The 24405-nt window shown below is 40.6% G+C and overlaps 1 non-coding gene across 1 annotated transcript; it reads left to right on the forward strand.

Annotated features, from left to right (window-relative positions):
• The first annotated feature begins 7809 nt into the window (after positions 1 to 7809).
• LOC112782036 (small nucleolar RNA R71) lies at positions 7810 to 7913 on the forward strand. Its single transcript, XR_003192779.1, has one exon. It is a non-coding gene; the product is annotated as a small nucleolar RNA R71 (small nucleolar RNA).
• The last annotated feature ends 16492 nt before the right edge of the window (positions 7914 to 24405 follow it).

The raw sequence follows: 24405 nt of genomic DNA on the forward strand, positions 1-24405 counted from the left end.
TCTCAACAAATCTCCTTCGGCAAGTGTACCGAAGTTGTCGTCAAGTAAAAACTCACAATAAGTGAGGTCGAATCCCACAGGGATTGATTGATCAAGCAACTTTAATTAGAAGAATGTTCTAGTTGAGTGAATCCATAATTTGGTTGAGAGTTGCAGAAAATAAAATGCGGAATGTAAATAACAGAAAAGTAAATGCTAGAATAATGACTAGAAGTAAATGACTGAAAATAAATTGCAGAATTGTAAATGGGAATGGGGGATTTGCTCATAAAAGTAAATGGCAGAAATTAAAGAGAATGGGTAAGATTAGAGATGGGGAGTTCATTGGCTTAGGAGATGTTGCAATTCTCTGGATCAATTTCATTTTCATCTCTCCTCATCAATGCACTCATTGATCTCCTTGGCAATCTTAAGTGATTGAATTGCAATTTCTTGCAATTCAATCTCTCAAATCTTAATCAATAGCCAATTCCTTGGTCAATTGCTCATGAGAAGAGATGAAGTATGGGCACTGATTATACCACATGCATTTCCCAAACCAAGTATTGAGAGGGTTTACAGTCACATACCCATCAAACCCAATTTGGTCCAGCATGAGAAAGCATTTCTAGCTCGATCTCTTCATTCCTCTTCCAAGGTTCAAAGAGATCCAAGTTTGAATAGCTTCTCTTCCAAGATAACTACTCAATTGGATGAAGACCGAAAGCTTTCAAGTAAATCAAGAGGAAAGATAGAAGAAGAACAATAAAAATTAGTATTGATCTATCAAATTACAACAGAGATCCCTAACCCAATGAAAGGGGTTTAGTTATTCATAGCTCTTGAAGATGAAAACAAAGATGGAGAATACATCATAAAACTAGAAATTGCAAGAAAGTAAAATACAGAGAGTGGTTCTTCAGCCTCCAGAACTATTTTACAATTCAAAGCTACTCCTATATATACTACTCTTCTTAGCTTCTAGTTCACTCTTCAAGTCTTGGGCTTTGGATCTTGAGTTGAAGCAGTTCCTTTTTTATTTGGGCTTGGCTTTACTTGCAGAGAGAAAGTGCGGAGTGGGCAGAGACTTAAGCTCAGGGCGTAAGGAGTGTTAATCATTTAGTGAAAGTCCAAGTCGAGAACGTTAGTGACACTTAACATTGTCACTAACGTTCCAATGCACCCCTTTTGCCTCACGTTAAAAGCCACGTTAACTAGGTTAACGTGGCTTTTAACGTTGCCTTGTCAACCTTCGAGAACTTTAGTGACACTCAACATTGTCACTAACGTCCAGTGTGCCCCTTCTTGCTTCACGTTAAAGCTCACGTTAACTAGGTTAACGTGGCTTCTAACGTGGCCTTTGCCATCCTTCGAGAACGTTAGTGACATTCAACATTGTCACTAACGTTCCAATGTGCCCCTAGGTCTCACGTTAGAGTCCACGTTAACTAGGTTAACGTGGCTTCTAACGTGGCCCTCTTTTAGCCATCCCAACGTTAGTGACAATGTTGAGTGTCACTAACGTTGGCTCATCCTTCATTTCTCATCGTTAGCTTCCACGTTAACCAAGTTAACGTGGAAGTTAACGTGACTCTTGGGGTTGTGTGGTTGCTTCAACGTTAGTGACAATGTTGAGTGTCACTAACGTTGTCGACAGCTCTTCATCTTCTACGTTAGTTCCCACGTTAACCAAGTTAACGTGGGAGTTAACGTGGTACTTAGCACCATAGGCCAACGTTAGTGACAATGTTGAGTGTCACTAACGTTGGCTTCTCTCCCTCCCCCTTAACGTTAGAGGCCACGTTAACCTCTAACGTGGCCACTTATGAGTAATTGCCAACGTTAGTGACAATGTTGAGTGTCACTAACGTTGGCTCAACTTCTTTCTCCACGTTAGAGTTCACGTTAACTTGGTTAACGTGACTCTCTAACGTGGGCATTGATGGCTTTTTGAGAGTGTTATTGGCAATCACTTTTCTCATTAATCTTTGCAAGTTACTCCCTTTTCTTGCTTCTTTTTGGTCCTGAAATCAAGCAACAAAGTGCATCAAAGCTCTAGTCCAAGTCATGAGTAATGCAACATAATATTTGTCACTAAACTTATGCAAAATCCTCATGAAATCATGTAAATGCACAATGTATGCTTGAGTCAAGGCATAAGTGAATATTTACCCAAACTAGCTTATTTCCTAAAGAAATGCATGAAACTACCTAAAAACAGTAAAGAAAAGGTAGTGAAACTGCCAAGATGCCCTGGCATCACAAACCAACTTAAAGCTTGCTTGTCCTAAGCAAGTACTGGAACAAGAAAATGATGAATGGAATATCCAGAGGAATGAGTCATTCTTGTGGAAGTCATATTACTGATTTTATGGTGGTTTCATCATAGCAACTTAGGTTCATTCATTACTGGCTTTCAGACTTTATCATTCCCTAAACCTTACTTTGTTTATATCTCATGAGACTTTTATTCATTGATCCTTTATTGTTATTTCAAGGGTTATTTGTGTTATTTAGGCTAAGCGCTCTGTAAAGGGGCAACTCTTTAAGATAAGCTTTCAGCCAACACTCCGAACCAGTTGGTTCAAGGTGTTAGGTGTTGAAGCACCCTAAGGACTTACTCCCTCAAGTCTCTCCCCATACATACACACCACATGCATATAGTTTATTTATTTTCTTTTCTTGAGACCTTAGTGTCCAGCACCTCTTTGGGTTACTAAATGCTCTGTAGTGAGGGTTACTCTTGATAGTGGATTTTCAGCTGATAATCCCGGGTTAGTTAACCCAAGTTACCAAGTGATAAAGCACCCCTAAGAGCTTATTCATCCAAGTAGATCTCTCACACAGGAGCACCACAGACACTTGCCTCAAGATTAAAACTATTGATGCCTAGCCTTATTGCTTACTCTTTTTTCTTTTGTTTTTCACTTCCATTGTTCTTTCCCTTTTCTTTTCTTAGGATCTTGTTATTATCTTAGTCTCATGAGTATATCCAAAGTCAAGTATTCAGGTCAGATAGTTGTCATCCTAGCCTTGTGGTTGAACCAACATAGCTAACTTATAACTACCCTAAAGATTCATGAATGCACTTCAACAATATGAACTCTACCCTGGTCTTTTGAAAACAATCATTCTCTTCTTCATTTGATTTAAAATGGACAAGCTTACAAGTAAATAAGGGAATGATGCAGTGACATTTAAACCAGAAATCATGGACCTATTCAGAAAGAAAACTTAAAAGACAGAAAAAATTTTTTTAACATGACATGGAAGCAGGTTCTATTTCATACAAGATCTTCCTTATTTAAAGCATAGAAAACGATGGACTAAAAGGAACTCCACCACCTTTCATTCATGTGGATGCCCGTGCTCCCCTCCTTGCTTGTCCTCATTGTGTCTTTCCTGAGTGCTTGTGCTCCCACTTCCTTTGCCTTTTCCAAGCAGCTTCTTCCAGAAACCACTATCTTCCATCTTCTTCTTGAGTGTCTCCTTTTGCTGTTTCACTTTCCTCTCTTCTTGTTCTACAAATTCTTTTTGGACTTCATCATATGTGGGATGGCATAGTGTAGATGATGCATATTACTGGTCATGTAGTTCAACTCGGCTTGAGTGTTTACATAGAACTCCTCCCTATGTAGTTGCCTTCCTTCATTGAGTACACTGAACTCATTGAAAGTTTTCATTTGGGCTATCCGCCGCTGGTTGAGCTCTTGCAAGTGCTTCTCTTGAAGCTCTTGCCTCTCATTCACTTGGTTGATGGCTTGAGTTAGCTGGGAGTAGCGTTCCTGCTGCTGCTCCATTTGTTGTTTTTGCCATGCTTCCTGTTGACTCAGCCGGTTCAGTATTTGCTCTTGTCTTCCATATGTCTCTGTCCTAAATCTTCAATGGCTCTTAGAAGGTGAGTCATATTCAAGTTGGCTAGGTCATGATGCTCTTCTTGTTGATATTCTTCCTGATGGTATTCTTCTTGGTGAGCTCCTTCCTGGGCCCTTTGCCTTCCTATATGTGGCCTTCTTAGTTGCTGAGCCGGTGTGGTATAGACCATTCGCTCGAGTGTGACTGGCCTCCCTGGGTTCACCCAGTCTGGGCTGCTGTCCTCAAATATTACCTTGGCCTTGTTGCACAAGCGGAGAATGGTGCTGGGGTACCAAAGTCTGGCACCTGAGTCAGCTTTCTCAGCTGACTCTTGAATCCCTTCGGCAATGAGCTCATGCACTTTGATTTCCCCACCTTGTACTAAGCATTGTACCATAGTGGCTCGATTGATGTTGACCTCTAAATTATTAGCAGCTGGTAGGATGGACCTCCTTACAAGCTCAAACCACCCTTTGGCTTCAGGGTGAAGGTCTCCCCTTTTTATGAATTTTGGTCTCCCATCTGAGTACCTCTCCCAGTCAGCGGCTATGACACAGATATCTGATGCTATCTCTGAGAGCTCATCCTTATCGGGGCTTCTACTTATCCTTGCCTGATAACTCTCCTCATCAAAATGAGGAGATTTCAAATGAAGAGCTCTTGTTATGGCACTTGGGCTGAAATCCACCTCCTTTCCTCTCACATAGCTTTTGAAGGTTGGGGCTTTGGTCTTATCCTCCCTAACTGCATTTGCATAGAATTCTTTGATGAGGTTTCCATTGATCTTCCCTCTGGACTGGTGAGCAATTGCCACCCCCTCTGTTCGATTTTTCTCCAAATCTGTGGTGATTCATTGGCATTGATTTGGAAGATTAACTCTGGCAATATCTTTCTGGCACTTATCCGCTCAAATTCATGCTCATGAAAGGCAGTCTTGAATCTCTTGTCATCAAAGGGAGCACTCACCATAGGTTCCTTCTTCTTTTGCCTCTTTGAGCTTGATGATGCCATGACTTGAGTTGTTGTTTGAGGAGATTTGAGGTTTCGGATAGATGAAGAGTGGGTTGGTTAAAGTAATTTGTGATGAAGGGTTTAGTGTGCCAATAGAAGTATGGAGAGTGGGAATTTGAATAAGAGGAGTGAGCATGCACTAAGGTTCACTTATATAAGAAAATCATGAGTGGATGAAGGGTGTGGATTGCATGAATGTTTACTAGATGAACGGATGGGGTTGTGTATGAAGGAAAGACAAGGATCATCACTTTAATGAGAGTGATTGGTTCGTTCTTCAAGGGTCTTCTTTTTCCAATGTTGCATGGCAACGTTTCCCCATGCGTTCCCTTTTGAGACATGTGTGTAGTGCTCTTCATTAAGTGGCGAAATCTCCCCCATTTAATTGTCCAAACAATCCCTTTTTATGCTTCTTTTCCTTTCCTATAATGATTTGAAATAAGGGAATTAATATATAAGAAAATTAAAACTCTACGGCTAGAATAAATTGAAAGAAAGGATTTGATTGTTTGTTTATGAATTTCAACTAACTAACTAACTATTGGTGGTTCCTTATATGCATTTTGGTGGCACCATGGGGTGACACCAAACTTAGTTTGAAGCACTGTGATGAAAGTTTTGTGTTCAAAGTTCCCAAGACTAGCATGCAACTTGGTTTGCTTTGAACACCAAACTTGTTCCTCACTATATTCTGCATAAGAAGATTTTCACCAATTGTTTGTTAAGTTTGGGTTGAAGCTCATAAAGATTGACTTATTCATTATCATCTGAAAGCATATAAAACATGGGTTGCCTCCCATGAAGCGCTTCTTTATCGTCACTAGCTTGACGTTTTTCTTTCATCATGGTGGTTGGTAGTGCTTAAAGTCCTCCCCTCTTGCTGTGGATTTGTATCCATTGGTTGGGTCAATGATCTCCATATGTTCCAAGGAAAGAACTCTGTTGATAGTGAAGACTTAGGTAACTAAGATGGTACAGTAGGGAGATTAGGAGGAATATCTGGGAAGTAAGATGAGACAACTCTATCCCCTGGAGAGAAATCTTCCGTAGGGATCTTCTTGTTCCTCCATTTCCTTGGTACCTTCTTCTTTGTTTCTTTTGAGGTTGCCTTCCCCTTGGTGACCTCTTTTCTCCAAGGAGTTGTGATGTTGTCTTCACTTGCCTCTAGAGGTTTGGGTTCCTCCAATTTTTCTTTGAGCTGTGGCAGTTGCTGTTTTCCTTGTTTATCAGTTGAGGGGGTTTCAGAATGAACTAGCTGTGCTTCAGTGCTTGTCTCCTCCTTCAGTGTCTCCTTATCATTTATGCTTAGTTCCTTGTCCTTTTGATCTGTTTCTTGTGAGAAGTTGAAGACATTGAAGCTGAGTCGTTCATCATGAATTCTCAATATTAGCTCCCCTTTCTCTACATCGATAAGTGCTCTGGCCATAGCTAGGAATGGTCTTTCCAATATGATTGGGTGAGTATGACTCTCTTCCATGTCTAGAATGACAAAGTCTGTTGGGAGAAAGTACTTCCCAACCTTTAGCAGCAAATTTTCCACCACTCCTATTGCTTGCTTTTGAGTTTTGTCAGCCAGTCTGATAATGACATTTGTGGGCATTATCTCATTAATCTGCAGCCTCTTCGCCAGGGATAAAGGTAGTAAGTTGATGTTGGCCCCCAAATCACATAGTGCTCCTTCGAACATAGTTTCACCTATGGCACAAGGGATATGAAAGCTTCCTGGGTCTCTTCTTTTTGTAGGCAGCTCAGGCTGAATAAGTGCACTACATTCCTTGTTCATCACTATAGTCTGCCCTCCCTTGAGTGAGCTTTTCCTTAGAAGAAGTTCCTTCATATACTTGATGAATGCAGGCATTTGTTGAATTGCCTTGATGAATGGTATGTTCACATGCAGAGATGCAAACAAGTCTAGGAACCTTGAGTATATTCTTTTTCCCACAGCACCATTGAGCAGTTGAGGGAATGGTGCATAGAGCTTTAGCAGCTCTTGTTGTGAGATTTCTGGTTCTTTGTGATCTCTATCCTCCTCCTTTGTTGAGTTGTCTTCAGGTTGTTTGCACTTTTTGCCTTGATTGTCTTCAATCTCTTGATCACTTGTAGTGACCATTTTGCAATCTTCCCATTTTACTTTCTTTGCTTCTCCCTTGGGGTTTTTCTCAGTGTCACTTGGGAAGCTATCAGTAGGTTTGGGAATCTTCTCGGCTAAATATCCCACCTGGAATTCCATCTTCCTAATGGTTTCTCCCTGGTTCTTAATATTGGCTTGCACCTCCTCTTTGAACACCTTATTTTCTTGAATCTCTTGGCATATTCCATCAAGTAAGGCTTCAATCTTAGAGAGTCTATCATCAATTGATGAGTGGTTCGGAGCAGATGTGCAGTTTTGGTTTTGATAAGTATGTGGAGAAGTGTTGTTGTGGGGTGATGAGATGTCCTCTGGGTGAATTGTTGGTGAGCTGCATTGTTGTTGGAGTTGTAACGTCTCTGGTCTTGGTTTTGATCTTGCTCACCTCCCACCTAAAGTTCGGGTGATTTCTCCATCCAGGGTTGTAGGTCTTAGAGTATGGATCACAGTTTTTCCTTGGTGAATTCCCAATGTAGTTGGCTTGCTCCTGACTCCCTTCTGCTTCGTGGTTTACTCCTTCTTGTGTTGTTGATAAAGTGGAGATTGCTGCTACTTGGTTCATCTCCATCTTCTTGGTGAGGTCAGCCAGCTGCTGGGTAATGAGCTTGTTTTGGGCCAACAGAGCATCCACATTGTTTAGCTCCATCACTCCTCTTGTGTTCCCTCTTTCGGAAGCATAGAAGTAGTCGTTTTCTGCTACTGTTTCAATAACATCTATGGCTTCCTCAATGGTCTTCTTCTTGTTCAAGGACCCTCCAGATGAATGGTCTACTGCCTTCTTTGACTCATAAGAGAGCCCTTCATAGAAAATGTGCAGCTGGACCCATTCGTTGAACATGTCAGGTGGACACCTCCTTGTTAAGTCTTTGAACCTCTCCCATGCTTCATACAGAGTCTCACCATCCTGTTGCCTGAAGGTTTGAACCTCAGCTCTCAGCCTATTGATTCGTTGAGGAGGGTAGAATCTTGCTAAGAATTTGTTCACCACATCCTCCCAAGTTGTCAAGCTCTCCCTTGGGAAGATTCCAGCCACTTGGCTGCCTTGTCTCTAAGTGAGAAGGGAAATAAGAGCAATCTATAGGCGTCAGGATGAACACCATTAGATTTCACTGTGTCACATATTCTCAGGAAGGTGGTCAAATGTTGGTTGGGATCTTCTTGAACACCTCCTCCAAATGAACAGTTGTTCTGAACAAGGGTGATGAGCTATGGTTTATGTTCAAAGTTGTTGGCATGGATTGTTGGCTTTTGGATGCTACTTCGACAATTGCCTGGGTTTGGATTAATGTAAGAGCCCAAAACTCTTCTATCCTCCCCAGCATGATTTGCTCCACCTCCTCTGCCATGGTTGTGAATCTCTTCTTCATGATGATTTTCCATGTTTTCTTCCATGTTTGGTTCAAAGTATTCCTCAAACTGTTCCTCCTCTTCTTCAGCACCAACTACTCATTTTTCTTTTGCCTCCCTCTTTAGTCTAAGGAAGGTTCTCTCTGGTTCAGAATCAAAGGAAGTTGAAGCCCCGCTTCTTCTCCCTGTCATACAACCAACAAGTACAAGCAGAGAAAATAGGTGCAGACAGTATTTGTGTCAGAATTGATGTTAGTTGTGGGTGATGCAATATATCAAACAGTTAGTGGGTTAGCAAACAGAATTGAAAATAACAAAGAAAAACAAAAGAGTAGATGGAGAAGGGAAGAAGTTTAACTAAAACAAAAAGTAAATCACTCAAACAGAAAAATGAAATTCACAAAATAAAATGCTCAATCTAGTGATCTTCCAATCTAATCATTGTTAATGCACAATCAATCCCCGGCAACGGCGCCATAAACTTGATGCACGGAAAACTTGTCTCTCAACAAATCTCCCTTCGGCAAGTGTACCGAAGTTGTCGTCAAGTAAAAACTCACAATAGAGTGAGGTCGAATCCCACAGAGATTGATTGATCAAGCAACTTTAATTAGAAGAATGTTCTAGTTGAGTGAATCCAGAATTTGGGTTGAGAGTTGCAGAAAATAAAATGGTGGGAATGTAAATAACAGAAAAGTAAATGCTAGAATTAAATGACTGGAAGTAAATGACTGAAAATAAATTACAGAATTGTAAATGAGAATGGGGGATTCGCTCATAAAAGTAAATGGCAGAAATTAAAGAGAATGGGTAAGATTAGAGATGGGGAGTTCTTTGGGCTTAGGAGATGTTGCAATTCTCCGGATCAAGTTCATTTTCATCTCTTCCTCAATCAATGCACTCATTGATCTCCTTGGCAATCTTAAGTGATTGAATTACAATTTCTTGCAATTCAATCTCTCAAATCTTAATCAATAGCCAATTCCTTGGTCAATTGCTCATGAGAAGAGATGAAGTATGGTCACTGATTATACCACATGCATTTCCCAAACCAAGTATTGAGAGGGTTACAGTCACATACCCATCCAAACCCAATTTGGTCTAGCATGAGAAAGCATTTCTAGCTTGATCTCTTCATTCCTCTTCCAAGGTTCAAAAGAGATCCAAGTTTGAATAGCTTCTCTTCCAAGATAACTACTCAATTGGATGAAGACCGAAAGCTTTCAAGTAAAATCAAGAGGAAAGATAGAAGAAGAACAATGAAAATTAGTATTGATCTATCAAATTACAACAGAGCTCCCTAACCCAATGAAAGGGGTTTAGTTGTTCATAGCTCTTGAAGATGAAAACAAAGATGGAAAATACATCATAAAACTAGAAATTGCAAAGAAAGTAAAATACAGAGAGTGGTTCTTCAGCCTCCAGAACTATTTTACAATTCAAAGCTACTCCTATATATACTACTCTTCTCAGCTTCTAGTTCACTCTTCAAGTCTTGGGCCTTTGGATCTTGAGTTTGAAGCAGTTCCTTTCTTTATTTGGGCTTGGCTTTACTTGCAGAGAGAAAGTGCAGAGTGGGCAGAGACTTAAGCTCAGGGCGTAAGGAGTGTTAATCATTTATTGAAAGTCCAAGTTCGGGAACGTTAGTGACACTTAACATTGTCACTAACGTTCCAATGCACCCCTTTTGCCTCACGTTAAAACCCACGTTAACTAGGTTAACGTGGCTTTTAACGTTGCCTTGTCAACCTTCGAGAACGTTAGTGACACTCAACATTGTCACTAACGTTCCAGTGTGCCCCTTCTTGCTTCACGTTAAAGCTCACGTTAACTAGGTTAACGTGGCTTCTAACGTGGCCCTTGCCATCCTTCGAGAACGTTAGTGACATTCAACATTGTCACTAACGTTCTAATGTGCCCCTAGGTCTCACTTTAGAGTCCACGTTAACTAGGTTAACATGGCTTCTAACGTGGCCCTCTTTTAGCCATCCCAACGTTAGTGACAATGTTGAGTGTCACTAACGTTGGCACATCCTTCATTTCTCATCGTTAGCTTCCACGTTAACCAAGTTAACGTGGAAGTTAACGTGACTCTTGGGGGTTGTGTGGTTGCTTCAACGTTAGTGACAATGTTGAGTGTCACTAACATTGTCGACAACTCTTCATCTTCTACGTTAGTTCCCACGTTAACCAAGTTAACGTGGGAGTTAACGTGGTACTTAGCACTATAGGCCAACGTTAGTGACAATGTTGAGTGTCACTAACGTTGGCTTCTCTCCCTCCCCCTTAACGTTAGAGGCCACGTTAACTAGGTTAACATGGCTTCTAACGTGGCCACTTATGAGTAATTGCCAATGTTAGTGACAATGTTGAGTGTCACTAACGTTGGCTCAACTTCTTTTCTCCACGTTAGAGTTCACGTTAACTTGGTTAACGTGACTCTCTAACGTGGGCATTGATGGCTTTTTGAGAGTGTTATTGGCAATCACTTTTCTCATTAATCTTTGCAAGTTACCTCCCCTTTTCTTGCTTCTTTTTGGTCCTGAAATCAAGCAACAAAGTGCATCAAAGCTCTAGTCCAAGTCATGAGTAATGCAACATAATATTTGTCACTAAACTTATGCAAAATCCTCATGAAAACATGTAAAATGCACAATGTATGCTTGAGTCAAGGCATAAGTGAATATTTACCCAAAACTAGCTTATTTCCTAAAGAAATGCATGAAACTAACCTATAAACAGTAAAGAAAAGGTCAGTGAAACTGGCCAAGATGCCCTGGCATCAGTTGGAAGTTGGCACACATTTTAACAGCGGTGTTGAAATCCCTCTCTTTTATAGAGTATTGTTTATGATGGTATAGTATTGTGCTTCCCGCTTTAACCTCTTTGCCTCCTTCTTATCTGTAGGGAGTGTTTTTGTTTTGAGGTAGTTAATTATGGGAGTCATCCATCCTTGATCCGGACCTATTATGGCTAAGACCTTTTCTTCTTCCGAGATTGACGGGTTCTACAGCATCTCCTGGATGAGGCTTCTATTGTTGCCCCCTGTTTTGGTGCTGGCTAGTTTTGAGAGTGCATCAGATCGAGCATTCTATTCCCGAGGTTTGTGGCGTACCTCATATTCCCTGAGTTGTCTGAGCTATTCTCTGGTTTTGTCCAAGTACTTTTTCATGGTGGGATCCTTGGCTTGGTAGCTCCCTGCTATTTGTGAGGTGACTACTTGTGAGTCGCTGAAGATGATAAGCTTTTGAGCTCCAACCTCTTTAGCCAGCTTCAAACTAGCTAGTAGTGCCTCATATTCAGCCTGGTTATTTGAAGCAGGGAACCTGAATTTGAGGGAAAGTTCGATTTGGGTTCCCCGATCGCTTTCTATTATTATGCCTGCGCTACTTCCGATTTTGTTTGAGGAACCGTCTACGTAGAAGCTCCATTCTGTAGGGATTTCCGAGGTGTCTGTAAACTCTGCAATGAAGTCGGCCAGATACTGTGATTTGATGGCTGTCCGAGCTTCATATTGAAGATCGAATTCGGACAACTCGACTACCCACTGTAAGATTCTTCCTGCTAAGTCTGTCTTCTGCAGAATGCCTTTTATGGGCTGGTTGGTCCGAACCCTGATGATATGGGCTTGGAAATATGGGCGAAGTCGTCGGGATGTTAGTGTAAGAGCATAGGCAAATTTTTCTATTTTTTGGTAGTTTAGTTCGGACCCTTGTAGTGCTTTGCTGATGAAGTATATAGGTTGTTGTGCACTATCGTCCTCTCGGACTAGTGCTGAGGCTACTGCCCGATTGCCTACTGTGAGGTACAATATAAATGGCTCTCCTTCCCATGGCCAAGTTAGAATAGGTGGTTGTCCCAAGAACCTTTTGAAATCCTGGAAGGCCTGCTCGCACTCTGCTATCCATTCAAACCTCTTTCCCTTCCTTAGAGTGGCGTAGAAAGGGAGAGATCTTATTGCTTATTCAGCTAGAAATCTAGACAAGGCTGCCAATCTTCCGTTGAGTTGTTGTACCTCTTTGACATAGGTCGGACTCTTCATGTCAAGTATAGCGCGGAATTTATCCGGATTTACCTCAATTCCTCTTTGTCTGAGCATAAAAGCCAAGAATTTGCCTGCTTCCACTGCGAAGGTGCATTTTGTAGGGTTAAGTCGCATGCCATGCCCTCTTATAGTGTTGAATACTTGGGTGAGATTGGACAATAACGATTCTTCACTTCGTGTCTTTATTAACATGTCGTCTACGTAGACTTCCATGACTTTTCCGATGTGATCTTTGAAGACCTTATTCATTAATCTTTGATAAGTGGCTCCTGCATTTTTGAGTCCGAATGGCATGACGATGTAGCAGTAGTTTGCTTTTGGGGTTAAAAATGAGGTTTTTTCTTGGTCAGGTGGGTACATCGGGATTTGATTGTATCCTGAATAGGCGTCCATAAATGAGAGGTATTTGAATCCAGAGGAGGCATCCACCAAAGCGTCGATACTTGGGAGTGGATAAGGATCTTTTAGGCAGGCTTTGTTGAGATTAGTGTAGTCGGTGCACATCTGCCAATTCCCATTTGATTTTTTCACCAAGACGACGTTAGCTAGCCATAGTGGGTATTTGACTTCTCTTATGAATCCTACCTCCAGTAGAGCTTGTACCTGCTCTTCTACAGCTTGGGATCATTCTGGTTCGAGCTTTCTACGTCTCTGCTGTACTGACCGAGATACTGGGTAAACTGCCAACTTGTGGCACATTAACTTAGGGTCTATGCCCGGCATGTCTGCGGCCTTCCATGCAAAGAGGTCGACCTTGTCTCTTAAGAATTGTATGAGGGACTCCTTTAGGTATCCTTTTAGGATTGTGCCAATGTTAGTTATTTTTCTGAAGTATTTCCGATTTGGACTTTTTCTGTCTCACCTTCAGGTTGTGGACGAAGTTCTTCCCGCCTTCGAACTCTCCCGAGTTCAATGGTGTGGATTTCTTCTCCTTTGCCCCTAAGGTTCAGACTTTCATTGTAATAGCGCCGTGCTGTCTTCTGATCTGCTCTTGTTGTAGCGATCCCTTATGTGGTTGGGAACTTCATGCACAGATGTGGAGTCGAGACTACTGCGCCGAGTTGATTTAGCATTGTCCGACCTATCAAGGCATTGTAGGTTGTACTTACATCGATCACGATGTAGTCTATGTTGAATATCTTTGACCGGTTTCCTTCTCCAAAGGTTGTGTGAAGTGAGATGTATCCAAGCGGTTGGATTGGGGTGTCTCCTAACCCGAATAGGCTATTCGGATATGCTCTAAGTTCTTTTTCCTCTAGGCCGAGTGTGTCGAAGGCGGTATTGAACAGTATGTCAGCCGAGCATCCCTGGTCTACCAATGTGCGGTGGAGGTTGGCGTTGGCCAATATGATAGTGATGACCATGGGATCGTCATGTCCCGGGATGATGCCGGCTGCGTCTTCTTTGGTGAAGGTGATAGTGGGGAGGTCGGGTGCTCCTTCCCGTCCCTCGACATGATATACTTCCTTTAGATGTCGTTTGCGAGATGATCTGGAGATTCCACCTCCCGCAAATCCTCCGCGTATCATGTGGACATGTCTCTCCGGGGTACGAGGTGGTCGTTCAGGTCGTCCGACTTCCTCGTCCCTTCTTCTTTTTCTTGGCTCATCTGATTTGTTGGCTAAGTGCCAATCTAATCTCCTTTCTCTTACCAATTTTTCTATGACATTCTTTAAATCAAAGCACTCATTGGTGGGATGTCCATAGATTCGATGGTATTCACAGTATTCTGTCCGATTTCCTCCTCCTTTCTTGCTTTTGAGTGGTCGAGGTGGAGGTATTTTTTCAGTATGGCATACTTCTCAATAGACATCTACAAGACACACCCGGAGAGGGGTGTAATTGTGGTATTTCTTGGTCTTTTCTCTATGTTGGTCTTCTTTTTTCTTGGACTCTTTATCCTTATCTCGGGAGGAGTAGGAGAATTCGAATTTTGAGGTCTCTCCTAGTCGAGAGTTTTCCTCCATGTTGATGTATTTCTCGGCTCATTTCTGTACTTTATTTAGAGATGTGGGATGTCTTTTTTATATGGAGTGACTAAGAGGTCCCTCTCGTAAGCCATTGATGAGACCCATAATGGCTACTTCTGTTGGTAGACTTTGTATGTCCAAACATGCCTTGTTGAATCTTTCCATGTAGCTACGGAGACTTTCCCGATCTCCTTGCTTGATTCCTAGTAGACTTGGGGCGTGTTTAGTTTTGTCCTTCTGAATGGAGAATCTAGCTAGAAATTTTTTGGCTAAGTCGTCAAAGCTTGAGATGGACCTGGGGGGCAAATTGTCGAACCATTTAATTGCTGTCTTTGTCAAGGTAGTCGGGAAGGCTTTGCAGCGGACTGCATCTGAGGCGTCGGTGAGATACATTCTACTTCTGAAGTTACTGAGATGATGGCTGGGATCTGATGTGCCATCGTATAGAGTTACATCGGGGGGTTTGAAATCTTTTGGGATTTTGGCCTTCATAATCTCTTCGGTGAATGGGCCTTGATCCTTGCGGGAGCTATTTTTGTGGCTGGATCGGGTAGTTTTAGCTTTGAGATCGGCTTCGAGTTTTAGGAGCTTGTCCTTTAATTCGTGGCGTCGCCTAGCCTCCCTTCGTAGGTCTCTCTCGGTTTTGTGTTGATACTCTACCTCTTTTTCGAGTTGTTTTAGGCGATCCTGAAGTGCCTCTATGGCTCCCATGTTTGGTGAGTTCTTGTCTTTATTAGGTTGAGAAGTATCATCTAGTGTGACTTTCGTGTTCTTATGTGGTGTTCTGTTCTCCAATTCAGAGTTGTGGTCGTTGTCAAGGTTGTCCACCATGGTGATGGGATGACTTCTAGGTTCCTCAGCAACGGCGTCAATGTTCCAAGGGTTACCTGAAACTGTAGGTCGATCTCGGACGAGATCTTCTGTACTGGTCGGAGCGTTCAAAGAGTGAACGTAGCGTTCAAAGAGTGAACGTAGCGTTCAATGAATGAACGTAGCGTTCAAAGAGTGAACGCCCATGAAGAAAGAAGTGCTCAACCAAACCAAGGCTCACACTAAGGACGAGCGTTCAAATGAGTGAACGCCACGTTCACTAAAGTAAACGTTTTCGGGAGTTTTGGAGTTTCGAAGCAAAGTGCAGCTCTCATCAAAGGAGTAGCATCTCAAAAGTTTGAACGCCACGTTCACTTTTGTGAACTTTATCATGCTCGAAGAGGGAGCACCAAGGGAGCTGGGCGCGCATCAAATCAAGGAAGGGTAGCGCTAAAAAATTTAAGCGTAGCGTTCCCTTTTGGCAACATTTTCGTGCTTCTCATGGGGAGGAATGCTCAGCATCAAGTGTAGCACTCAAGGTTAGAGCCCAGCGTTCACTTATTGAATGCTATATGAAGACAAGCGCGCACCAAATTGGCACGCCTAGAAGAATGAACGGAGCGTTCATTTTTAGTCACAGAGCGCTACACTGGAGCTGCCCAACACGTGACAAGGCACACAAGGCAAGTGAACGCCAAGTTCACCAACCCAATGGAACGCTCCACTGGAGCATGCCTCTAACCCAATTTCAATCAATTGCCATCTTGGATCCATTTCTTCACAGATCAAAAGGCCCACTCCAAGTTTAGAAGACCAAAATAGAAAGTGTATAAATAGGATTCAATTTGATTTGAGAGAAGAAGACTTTTAGCTCATTTTTTAGTTTTCTCATTTTAGTTTTCATTTTGAATTTGGGAATTGGGATTAGATCTAGTTTTCTTTTTGATTGTTCTTTCTTCTGCAACTTCTATTTTCTGTTTTTGGTTTTTTTGAATTGAGATTGAAGAATTCCATTGAAATTGTTCAACTGAGAATCATCTTCTACTTTTCTTTTGATAGTTTTAAGAATTGGAAAGTTGGATCTGAACTTCCTTTTCTGTTTTCATTTTCATTTCTTCTGTGATTTCTTTTTTGTTTGGTCAAGGGAGAAATTGGGATCTAGATCTGCTTTCTGATCTCATTGCTCTTCTTCGATCTTCAATTTCTCTTTTAGAATTTCATAACTGAGCTAAGTTTTCTTGCTATTTGTTTCTTCAAACAATTTTCCATTTCTGTTTGGCTACTGAGCTGAATCTCTTAATCTCATAGCTCTCTGATTTACTTTAGTTTACATTTTCTAGTTCAATTCTGAATCCCAGTACCCAAATCCCTTTTATTCTTCAAGCAATTTACATTTCCCAGCAATTTAGATTCAGCAATTTAAGTTTCTTGCACTTTAAATTTCAGTCATTTACTTTTCTTGCAATTTAAGTTTCAGCTCTTTTACTTTCTTATTCTTTAAGTTTCTGAAATTTTCTTCTTCTGCACTTTAAGATTCAGCTAATTTACCCTCTCCCTTTTATTTACTTGCAATTTAGCTTCTGTTAATCAAGTTTCACTCAAATCATCAGAAATTCGCTTAACTAAATTCATCACCTAACTAAAATTGCTCAATCCATCAATCCCTGTAGGATCGACCTCACTCTTGTGAGTTATTACTACTTGATGCGACCCGGTACACTTGCCGATGAGTTTGTGTGGAATCGTTTTTTTCCCTCATCAAGTGGGATAAATGGTTTTAGTAGTGAATGATTGAGAGATGGTCGAAAAAAATTTGGTATGCGGTTTTATGTTGGTTTTGGGTGTATTTTTTTTTTTGTTTTGGTTGTGAATTTTAGAAGTTTGAGAACCTAGCTGATTTTTGGTAAAAACCAGTTTTTGGTGAACTTTGACAGATCATAACTTGAGCCTTAGGTTTCGAAATTGGCTGAAATTTATCTTAAATTAAAGTTCATTCAAATATCTTTAAATTGATATAAACTTTGATGAAAATAAATATTTGTAGAGGAAGTTATGAACGTTTAAAGTTTGGTGTTTAAAACTGATTTCTACAACTTTACAACATTTTGCAAGTCTAGAGGTGTATGAGTACACGAACCCTGATATGCGAGCGTGGCATTCTGTTTGGCACCTATGCATACGCAAGATGGGAACAATTTTAAGTATGTGTACGCATACATTTGGCATGCATACGCATACACCCTGTTTTGCTGAAAAATGATTTTTCTTCATTTGTAAAGGTTCTCTAACTTTCCAAACTTCCTCCAAATGTTGTTTAAGAGTACTATCGAGGAATTAAGTTCTAATATTATTAAAGATGAGCTAGAGACTTAAATAGATGAATTTCTATATGAGTTTAGAAGATGGAGACTTAGGTTTCTGAAGTTGTGGGTGAGCGGGCGCAGTATTATATTGGTGATGACTCAGAAAACTTCAGAGGTGACGATAGTTGATAATAATTTGAGAAATTTAAAACCGGTGATGGTTATGATGAGTTGAGAACTTGGAAAAGAATGATGCAATTATTGGATTATATGGGAATGTGCAGGTCCTATATCCCTGTGATAAACCATTATTTTATGATTTATATTGTGTTTAATTATGTGGTTTTATCATATCTTTACACACTTATTCATATGATTAGCATGTATTTACAATTCCTTCCCAAAATCACTCCATGGTTGAAAAATTACTTCCTAGAGACCTTTAATTATGTATTTTAATTCTCCTTTATCCCATTTGATGCCGTGATATGTGTGTTAAGTGTTTCAGGCTTCATAGGACATGAATGGCTTGGAAATTGGAGAGGAGGCTTGCAAAAAATGGAAGGAACACAAGAAACTAAGGAGATGACCAGCGATCAATGACGCGGACGCGTGCCTGACATGAACGCGTGGATTGGAGTCTGCACGAATCACGCGAACGCGTGACAAAGAAAATCATTGACTGACGCGAACGTATGGACGACGCGTACGCGTGACCTGCGCGATCTACAAAATAACAGAATATGCTTGGGACGATTTCGGGCCGCTTTTTGACCCAGTTTTCGGCCCAGAAACACAGACTAAACCTAGGAAACATGCAGAAACTCAACACGCATCCACAGACATTCAGATTCATCACATTAGGATTACTTTAGTTTTAGATCTGAGTTTTTAGATTAGCATTACATTGATAGTTTATGCTTTTGCTTTTGGATTGTGGATGTTGAAGAGCCGTTACCTCCGTTGAAGATATTACTTTAGTTTGTTTCCTTATTCTCTTATTTTTAATTAGTTACTCATTGACTCTGTTCAGATAATTATGTTGCGTTTTGAATTTATTAATAAATAGAGTTAATTTTATTTTAATTAATTTTAATTCTCTATTTTATTTTAATTAATTATGTCTTCTCATATTTTTAGGATTATTAATTTCATGTCAATGGAGTACAATTTCTACTTGACATGGGAGTTGATTAAGAGGCAATACTTGAGTTGGAATGCTCAAGTGTTTGGTTAAACTAGACGTTGTTAGCTAATTCCATACCTACTAACACTAGACCTCCCCAAGGGAGAGGGCTAGGATCTGAGGGTAAGAGTTAGTTCAATCACCATACCTTTTCATATTTAGTAAGGGAAAATTGAGTGAGAACAACAACCTTTTTACACCACATTTGAGAAGATCCCAACAAGGATAGAAGCTCCACTTAATTATTCCCCCCAGTCAAGACCTTTTATTTAGAGTACTAATAATCATTCTCAAGCTTATTTTTATTGTTTTAATTTTTAAGCATTTTAATTACTCATTATTAAAACTCAATTTTTCTGAAAACCCCTAGTTAATAAAATAGCACTCTTTCCAGTAACTCGTTGGAAGATGACCTGGGACTCATACTCCAAGTATTTTATTTCTAAAATTTGTGACAACCCTTTTTAAATTGGTGAGGCAGATCTTAGCCGGTTAAGAGCTATACATGCAACGCTGTCTCTTAATTGAAATATCTAAATTGGTTAACTTCTGCTACGCATCACCCTGGCGTGGCAATTTTTTGCTGCAAGAGTGTGCAGGGCCTATATCCCTGGCGTGACAGTTTTTCTCCTGCAAGAGTGCACCCAACAATATATCTTGGAATGATTTATGATGAGACAGTTATTGTTGTTTCTTTCTTTGCTGCATGGGTATGCAGGGTGATAAACCACTATTTTATGGTTTATCTTGTGCTCAATTGAGTGGTTTCATCAAGTCTTTGCACACTTATTCATACAAATTGCATGGTTTTACAATTCCTTCCTAGTTTTGTTCCATGGTTAAAAACTTGCTTCCTAAACCTTTAATTTGTGTATTTTAATCCCTCTTTATACCATTCGATGCCGTGATCTATGTGTTCAGTGTTTTCAGGCTTTATAGGGCAGGAATGGCTTAGAGGATGGAGAGGAAGCTTGCAAAAATGGAAGGAGCACGAGAAATAAAGGAAACAATCAGCGAGGAGCGACGCGTACGCATGGCTCACGCGTGCTCGTGAATTGGAGTTCGCACAACGACGCGTGCACGTGCCTGACGCATACGCGCGACAAGGAAAATTGCCAAACAACGCGCACGCGTGACTGACGCATACACGTGACATGCGCGATCTACAGAAATTACAGAAAATACTGGGGCAATTTCAGGCCAAGTTTGGACCCAGTTTTTAGCCCCGAAACACAGACTAGAGCCAGGGGACGAGTAGAGACTCAAGACACGTTCTCATTAGCATAGTTTGAGCTTAGTTGGGAATCTTAGAGAGAAATTACCCTTCCTCTAGGTTTTCTTTTACATTCATAAATTTCTAGTTTTATGCTTTTGCTTTGGATATTGAGAAGAGTTATTACCTCCGTTAAAGTTGCTATTCTAGTTTGTTTTCTTATTCCCTTACTCTTCCATATCCTTAATCTTTGTTCAGAGTTACAATTGGATTGTTTTTAGAATTTATTAATGCAAGAAGTATTTTTCTATTTAAATTTTATTATTTGTTTAATTGCTTCCAATTGGTTTTAATTTTTTACTTCTCTTATAAGACCACAAAGATAGTATTCATGTTGACAGAGTAGACTCCCAACTTGACTTGGGGGTTGATTAAAAGGAGACCCTTGAGTTGGAATGCTCAAGTGATTAGTTAAATTGGAAGTTGTTGGCTAATTCTCTATTTACTAACGCTAGTCCTTCTCAAGGGAGAGGATTAGGATTTGCGAATAAGAGTTAGCTCAATCATTTGACTTTCCTTTATTTAGTAAGGGTTAACTAAGTGAAAATAACAACCTCTTGACACTACACTTGAGAAAATCCAACAAGGATAGAACTTCCAATTAATCATACCCCCGGTCAAGGCTTTTTTATTCCGAATACGTAAACCTCTTTTAATTTGCATTACCTTAATTCACAATCCTTTATATTCCTATCTTTCAACTCTCAAAATTCCTTGGAAAACTCCTAATTAATAAAATATCACTCTTTAGTCAACTCGTTGGGAGACGACCTGAGATTCACACTCCCAGTATTTTTATTCTAATTTTGTGACAACCTTTCTAAATTGATAAGCGGATTTTTGCTGGTTAAGAACTGTACTCGCAACGTATTTCTCATATTAATTTCTTAATCGCTAATTTCTGCCTGCATCAATTTTTTGCGCTGTTGCCGGGGAGTTGCAATAGCGTGATAAATTATTAGTTGGTGTAAATATTTTTAATTTTTCTTATTTTTAATTTTTGCATATTTTATTCTATTTTATTACCATGAGCTGTATGTTTCATTCATTGAATGACGCGTTCGCTACCTGATCCGAGCTTAGCCGCATTTGATCCTGAAATTGAAAGAACTATTTCACATATTAGGCGAGCTCGGCGTAGGCTAGCCTCTAAGGGTGGTGAAGCGGTTACTACCAATTCACCAGTCTTATCTGAAGGCGAATCTGAAGCACCATCTGAGGAAGAAACAAGCTCCTTTTCTACTGATTCGGTTGATTTATGTATAGGTAACATGGCGGAGCCCAGGAGGATTACTCTCTAGGAAGCAGGAGCTCCAGACTTTACACTGCAACCGTATCAAGCGTCACCCAAATCTGGCTGTAGATTTTGAACTGAAGACTGCGCTAATCAACTAAATGCCTAAGTTTCATGGCTTACCTGCTCAGGAGCCTATCAAGCACCTCAGGGATTTTTAGACAGCTTGTTGTACTGTTAGGCATCATGGTGCAGATGAAACTTCTATCCTGCTAACCACTTTCCAGTTTTCTCTTGAGGGAAAGGCGAGGGAGTGGTACTACACTCAACCTGAAGCGGTTGTTACAAACTGGGATATGCTCAGGAGAGAATTCTTAGAAAAATACTTCCTAGTTGAAGTTACTGATAGACTGAGGAAGGAGATTTCCTGCATTGTTCAAGGCGAATCAAAACCCTCTATGAGTATTGGGAGCACTTCAGGAACCTTCTAGACGCATGCCCTCACCACATGATTGACAGGTTGGTGTTGATCAGCTACTTCACACAAGGCATGAAGCCTCAGGATAAGACTACATTGGATGGTGCGAGTAATGGTTCTCTGAAAAAGTACAAGACCGCGGATGAAGCGTGGCAACTGATCCCTGATCTAGCAGAGTCTACTCGGAATGTCAGGCACAGGAACAACCATCCCAAGGCTGTTGCAGAGGTTTCCTCTAGCAGTGAGACTACTGCTTTCACACAGGCTATATGTGAGATGACGAATCTACTAAAGCAGATACAGCTGAATCAACAACAACCTCAGCCTCCCCCACCACAACCAAGTCAACATTTGGTTCCTCAAAGAGTATGCAGAATATAAGCTGATTACACTCATTACACTGACGAGTGTCCGCAGCTCGAACAAGAAGACAACACCTTGGTAGCTACTCATAATTTCTATGACCGCCCGAATCAAGGATACAATCAATAAGGCGGCAATTACAACCAAGGTGGAAACTACAATCAAGGTTGGCAAGACAACTCCAACCAAGGATGGAGAGATAATTCCAACTAGGGGTGGAGAGATAATTCCAACGAAGGATGGAGGGACAACTACAACAGAGGAGGCAGAGACAACAATGGAAATTAGAGGTGGAACAACAACAACAGACAGCAGAACCGAAACCAGCCTTACAGAGCACCTCACCTAAGGCTTAAGCGCCTCAGAACAACCAACAGCAGGCCCCTCAAATCACTTACCCCCCCTTCTTCTTCTAATGATAAATTGCTTCAGTCTATTGAGCAAAGACAAAAGACCATGGAGAGCACACTCAGCTCCACCTTAAATGGTCTGACCTCTGCTGTACAAGCCCTTGCCTCACAGATTGGTTCAATGAACACTTCCAATAATCAGCCTTCAAGCTCCAGTGCAATTCCTTCTCAACCTATACCCAACCCCAAGGGTGGAATAAATTCCATCACTTTGAGGTCCATGATAAACCCCAATTTTGTGGTTTATATTGTGTAAAATTTGAGGAGTTTTATCCATAATTTCCGCACTTATTCACAAGAATTGCATGATTTTGTGTTCCCTTCCTAATACTGCTTTATGATGGAAAACATGCTTCTTTTGCCTTGAAATTGCTATATTTTGATCCTCTTTTATTACCATTCGATGCCGTGACGTGTTTGTTGAGTGATTTCAGAGTTTATAGGGCAAGAATGGCCTAGAAGTGAGAAAGAAAGCATGCACAAGTGGAGGGAACATGAAGATTTGGATTTTGGAAAATACCGCATGGGCGCGCACGCACATCTCGCGCGCACGCGTGGATGCAGGAAGCTGGAAATGGCGCGCAAAGATTGACGCATCCGCGTGGATTAGCAAAATCTCTATCGACGCACCCGCATACTGGACGCGCACGCGTCAATCGCAAAAATCAATCGGCGCGCACGCGTCCATGGCGCGTACACGCGACAAGCTGCACGTGACCTCATTAAAGGAAATCGTGCTTGGCGATTTCTGAGGCAAAAGAGGCCCAAATTCAAGCTGGTTCTGCTTGGAAAAGACCCAAGGATGCTAGGGAAAGGGGGATCATTCATTCACACTTATACACAATTTTTAGCTAGTTTTTGGTTTTTGTTCTTCTAGAGAGAGAAACGCTTGTTCCTCTCTAGATCTAGTTTGATTTGATCTTCCCTTGTTGAATTCTGAATTGGATCTGGTTGATTTCTAGTTTTGAATACTTAATTTAAACTCCTTAGTATAATTTTGTCTAGATCTTGTGTTAGATTTATGTTTTCTTGTCAATTGTCTTTTTCTACCCATTTCATGAATCTTGTGGATCTTGAATTGTTAATGTTACATTGATGATTTCCATGGTTAATTGTGTTGTTTGAGTGATTTTACATTGATAATTATTAGTGAGTTTTTGTTAATTTCAACTTAATTGCATTTTGAATATGTCTTTTAGTAATGCTTACCATGTGTTTGATAAAATGTTTTCTTTGATTATGGAGTAGTTTTCTTTACTCTTGGCCTAGGCTAAGGGAATTGAGTGACCTTGAGTCATTGGGTCTCATTTAATTGGTGATTTGAGAACCCTTGGTGATCAATTTGATACCCATTAACACTAACCCACTACTAATCTAATTAGTAGATAGGTTGGGACTTATGGGTTGATGTAATCAAACCTATTTGACCTACTTCAAGCTTAGGAGTAGGTATTACGTACTTAAGGCTTTTGGAGAGTAGACTTAATGGGTTGGTATCTCATAATTATCAATATTTGGTATGTAGACAAGGATGGTGATCTCAATTCCCATGCCTATCCAAGAGTTGCTTTTATTATTCATATTTGAAAACCAAAAATTTCAATTGCGTAATTCTAGTTATAGTTCCTTGTTAGTTTTAGAGTAGAATTACATTCCTTGTTCTCTTATTAGTTTGGAATTGCTCATACCTTGCTTTAGCTACTTGAATTGGTTTCTTGCATCTCAAGATTTCTTGTTTGATTGAGTCTTTTAGTTTAAATTCTTGCTCATGATTTGCAACCCCAGAATTCTAACCAATGTTAAAGCACATGTTTGCCCATTCTTTGTGAGACGACCCGAGATTTGAATACTTCGGTTACTTTTGTTAGGGTTGAACTTGTGACAACCAATTCCTTGAAATTTGATTCGCAGATTATTTTTCGGTTGAGGGCTATACTTGCAACGCAAAAATCTTGTGAAATTCCTTATCGACGGTATTCCTGCCATTAGATTTTTGGCACCGTTGCCGGGAAA

The sequence above is a fragment of the Arachis hypogaea genome, chromosome 19 (assembly GCF_003086295.3).
Source record: "Arachis hypogaea cultivar Tifrunner chromosome 19, arahy.Tifrunner.gnm2.J5K5, whole genome shotgun sequence".
In the NCBI taxonomy this organism is placed as follows: Eukaryota; Viridiplantae; Streptophyta; class Magnoliopsida; order Fabales; family Fabaceae; genus Arachis; species Arachis hypogaea.